Here is a 5,254-nt window from a genome sequence, read left to right on the forward strand (position 1 = left end):
AGTACTGCAAACTATAAAGGTGTTTTAACAGCCAGAACAAACCACACCTGAGGTTACCTTAATGAGGTGATTTTTGGAAATCAGCTAAGGATAGGGCTAGTTGCCAGGGGAAACAGCCCTGTGATTGGAGGGTTGGAAATCTCAGTCCCACCCCCTACACTTCCAGGGAGTGGGAGGGGCTGGAGGTTGCCTCTGGTGCCAGGGGCCAGTGGTTTAATCAACCACGCCTCAGTAACGAAGCCGCCATAAAAACGTAAAAGGCAGGGGCTCAGAAGGCGTCCAGGCTGGTGAAGACAGTCACGTTAGGGAGCTGGTGCACCTGCACCTCTTCCCCCACCCTGCCCCGTGCAGCTCTTCCATCCGGATGTCATCTACTTGGTAAGTAAAATATTTTCCTGAGTTCTCTGAGCCACTCCAGCAAATCAATCAAACCCAAAGAGAGGGTTGTGGAAACTTCTGAATTATAGCTGCTAGGGCAGGAGCACAGGTAACAACTGGACTGTGATTGGAGCTGACACAGAGCCCTGAGCCCGAGGCGTGAGATGCTGTCTCTGAGTAGATGTGTCAGAGGCGACTTGAACTGCAGGACCCCCAGTTGCTGTCAGGGGATTGCTGGGTGTGGAAGAATGAACCCACATGTGGGAGTGGGCTCTGAATCTTACCCCACCACCCCTCAACCAACACATGTCTCTGTTTGTGGCCCCTGAAATCTGTCCCCAACCCCACCTGCATCTCGGCCTGGTAACCTTCTATTCAACCTTTAAGACCCAAGTCAACTGTTCCCTTTCAAGGGGAAAAAAAAAAAAAAACGTGCTAGCCTCAGTTCTCTCGAGGAGAGGTACCCTTCCTCTTTTGTGATCCGCAACGTTTTAAACATGCCTTTAATACACATCACAGTGTCCTCAAACTCCTTGCCATGTGTCTGGTGCCTGGCACAAGGCCTGGCATGTTGCAGGTACGCACTCCCTAAAATAAACTAAGTAGCCCCACTTGTAAGTGTGCAACCCTTCTTAGAAGTGTCATGCAGGTGTAAGTTCAAGCTGCCATGTGACACCTGTCATCACTCCCGTTAGTGGACTAGCCTAAGAGCTCACATACACGTTGGCAAAGGTGCACACCGTGGCCCTCCTTCTATATAAGGGGTGATTCTGTTGCAGCTAAAAGCATGAAACAATATACTGTCTAAGCAGGTGTTTTCTAAAGAGTGGATAAAAATAGCTGCTATTCAAAACAAACCAAAAAAATGTTCCGTGATTAAGCTGGGAAAACACTGAACTAAGCAACGTGCACAGATTTCTCCAGTATTTCTCGAAACTTTGAGTCTGCTGACATCCAATATGAATTTCTAAAATGTGACTAAAGAAAGGCTTCCAGAAGAGAGCCCTGGAATGGCCAGCTCCACAGGGACAAACCCTGGAAGACCCTCCTCTCTCAATTCTGTTAACCTGCTTTGCCTTGCACCCCCACATCCTGCCTTTCAGGCTTAACACTGAATTTCTCATTCTGTGCTATATGTGGGCATGATGGAGTTACCCTGGGCTTTGCTGTCTTTCAATCTAGACGTAGCCAGTTGTGTAACTTAACTGTGGGATCTGGTGTAACACCATCCAGCTGGCAACCACGGGGAAAGGAAGATTCCAGGCAGCCACAAAGTCACTAGGATGCGTCTTTGTCACAGAAGAACCCAGCCCTCAAGAAGAGTCTGTGTTATCAGCATACAAAGCCTTAAGGAAGCCAGCACTGCCATGGGAATCCCTGGGGAAATGCCCAGCACCTAAAATTGGCAAAAAGATTTGTTGCATGTTTCTTCTTCTTGTTAGTTTCATTTCATAACCAGCATAGTAAAATTCGGCTACCTACTACCCATCTGTTTTTGAAAGTGTGCAGTAGGTTTTATATTTTCTTGCAACCATTTAAGTAAAAATAAAATTTTAATGAAAATATACAAAAAAAAAAGTTTCCATACCCCGCAGCCTGCAGTTCTAAAAATTGCTGACTGGCTGACCTGGAAACAGTCACCTTCCAGGCTCTGTGCCCAGAGCAGTGCCTGGCAGAAAGGAAATGGGCAGCCAACAGTGGACGGTGGGATGCCCTGTGCCCTGGAAAGCTGTACTCAGAGAGAACACAGACCCCAGGAGTCGGTCTCAAAGATCTGCAGTGGCCTGATGAGAAGAAGGGTTCTCAGGACGTCATCTGGGCTAAAGGGAGATAGACTCTGGTGCCGGCTCCCTGAGACCTGGAGACCAATGCTCCCTGAGCGTCTGTGTCTCCTCTCACTCCGTGCTGGATGTTTTGTATTTTTAATATCGTATTTTTGAGAGTCTAACCTCTACTGTAGATTTTTAATCTTTGCTTCTTGGTATTTGTTATCAATTTTGTACCTTAAGAATCTAATCTTCAGTATCCATTTTCACTTGGGGTGTAATTACTGGTTTGATTGCTCTCTCCCCTTTTGACTCTCCCTTTTCTCCCCGAAGTCACCTCTATCTCCTCCCTCCCCCTTCTCTTCTCTACTTAACTCTGTGAATCTCTCTGCGTGTTCCAGGCTGTGGAGAACACTTAGGGAACTGATTACTGGATCGATTGGTCTCTTCCCTTTTGACTCTTCATCTTCTCCTCCTGGTCACCTCTATCTCCCTCCTCCCTCTTCTCTTCTCCATGTAACTCTGTGTTACATGTGAACCTCTCTGGGTGTCCCTCACTGTGGAGAATCTTTTCACCATTAACCTAGATGTTTTATCATCTGTGCTGTATGAATGGAGAAGTCTTGAGGCTATTGTAAGAATAAGACTGAAAGCCAGAGGCAGAAGGCTTAAATCCAAAACTTGAGAACATCAGAAAACTCCTGATTCCAGGGAACATTAATCGACAAGAGCTCATTCAAAAACCTCCATAACTACACTGAAACCAAGCTCCACCCAAGAGCCAACAAGTTTCAGGGCAAAACATACCATGCTAATTCTCCAGCAATGCAGGAATACAGCCCTGAGCATTAAAATATAGGCTGCCCAAAGTCACACCAAACCCATAGACACCCCAAAACTCACTACTGGACACTTCATTGCACTTCAGAGAGGAGATGCAGCTCCACCTACCAGAATCGACTCAAACTTCCCTAACCAGGAAACCTTGACAAGCCACTAGTCCAACCCCACCCACAGGGAGCAACCTCCACAGTAAAGAGGAGCCACAAACTTCCAGCCTACAGAAAGGCCACCCCAAACACAGCAATCTAAACAAAATGAAAAAGCAGAGAAATAATCAGAAGGTAAAAGAGCAAGATAAATACCCACCAAACCAAACCAAAGAGGAGATAGTGAGTCTACCTGAAAAAGAATTCAGAATAATAGTAAAGATGATCCAAAATCTTGAAAACAAAATGGAGTTACAGATAGACTAGAGACAAGGATTGAGAATATGCAGGAAATGTTTAACAAGGACCTGAAGAAATTAAAAAAAAAAAAAAAGAGTCAGAAATGAATAATGCAATAACTGAGACCAAAAGCACTCTGGAGGGAACCAACAGTAGAATAACTGAGGCAGAATATAGAATAAGTGAGGTAGAAGATAGAATTGTGGAAATAAATGAAGCAGAGAGGAAAAAAGAATTAAATGAGGACAACCTCAGAGACCTCTGGGACAATGTTAAATGACCCAACATTCAAATCATAGGAGTCCCAGAAGAAGAAGACAAAAAGAAAGGGCATGAGAAAATACTTGAGATAATAGTTGACTTTCCTAAAATGGGGAAGGAAATAACCACTCAAGTCCAAGAAACCCAGAGAGTCCCAAACAGGATAAACCAAAGGCAAAACACCCTAAGACACATATTAATCAAATTATCAAAGATCAAATACAAAGAGCAAATATTAAAAGCATCAAGGGAAAAGCAACAAATAACACACAAGGGGATCCCCATAGGGATAACAGCTGATCTTTCAACAGAAACTCTTCAGGCCAGAAGGGAATGGCAAGACATACTTAAAGTGATGAAAGAGAAAAACCTATAACCCATATTACTACACCCAGCAAGGATCTCATTCAAATATGAAGGAGAAATCAAAAGCTCTACAGACAAGCAAAAGTTGAGAGAATTCAGCAGCACCAAACCAGCTCTTCAACAAATGCTAAAGAATCTTCTCTAGACAGGAAACACAGAAAAGGTTTATAAACTTGAACCCAAAACAACAAAGTAAATGGCTACAGGAGCATACTTATCAATAATTACCTTAAATGTAAATGGGCTAAATGCCCCAACCAAAAGACAAAGATTGGCTGAATGGATAAAAAAACAAGACCCCTGTATATGCTGTCTACAAGAGACCCACTTCAAACCAAGGGACGCATACAGACTGAAAGTGAAGGGCTGGAAAAAGATATTCCATGCAAATAGAGACCAAAAGAAAACAGGAGTAGCAATACTCATATCAGATAAAATAGACTTTGAAATAAAGGCCATGAAAAGAGACAAAGAAGGACACTACATAATGATCAAAGGATCAATCCAAGAAGAAGCTATAACATTTATAAATATATATGCACCCAACATAGGAGCACCACAATATGTAAAGCAAATGCTAACAAGTATGAAAGGGGAAATTAACAATAACACAATAATAGTGGGAGATGTTAATACCCCATTCACACCTATGGATAGATCAACTAAACAGAAAATTAACAAAGAAACACAAACTTTAAATGATACAATAGACCAGTTAGACCTAATTGATATCTATAGGACATTTCACCCCAAAACAATGAATTTCACCTTTTTCTCAAGTGCACTCGGAACATTCTCCAGGCTAGATCACATCCTGGGCCATAAATATAGCCTTGGTAAATTCAAAAACTTGAAATCATTTCAAGCATCTTTTCTGATCACAATGCAGTAAGATTAGATGTCAACTACAGAAAAAAAAACTATTAAAAATACAACATATGGAGGCTAAGCAACATGCTTTTGAATAACCAACAAATCACAGAAGAAATCAAAAAAGAAATCAAAATATTCATAGAAATGAATGAAAATGAAAACACAACAGCTCAAAACCTACGGGATTCAGTAAAAGCAGTGCTAAAAGGAAGGTTCATAGCAATACAAGCTTATCTCAAGAAACAAGAGAAAAATCAAATAAATAACCTAATTTTACAGCTAAAGCAACTAGAAAAAAAGAAGAAGTGAAGAACCCTAGGGTTAGTAGAAGGAAAGAAATAAAAATTAGAGCAGAAAAAATGAAAAAGAAACAAAGGAGAT

General features: G+C 42.1%; 1 long non-coding RNA gene across 1 annotated transcript; it reads left to right on the forward strand.

Moving 5' to 3' along the window:
- Positions 1-1,954, forward strand: LOC147353009 (uncharacterized). The gene is made up of 2 exons (XR_015145304.1): positions 1-378; positions 1,561-1,954. It is a non-coding gene; the product is annotated as an uncharacterized LOC147353009 (long non-coding RNA).
- Positions 1,955-5,254: the final 3,300 nt, after the last annotated feature.

Source organism: Bos grunniens, chromosome 18 (genome assembly GCF_055505025.1).
Source record: "Bos grunniens cultivar Pamir isolate PY7600 chromosome 18, Bosgru_T2T1.0, whole genome shotgun sequence".
Taxonomy (NCBI): domain Eukaryota; kingdom Metazoa; phylum Chordata; class Mammalia; order Artiodactyla; family Bovidae; genus Bos; species Bos grunniens.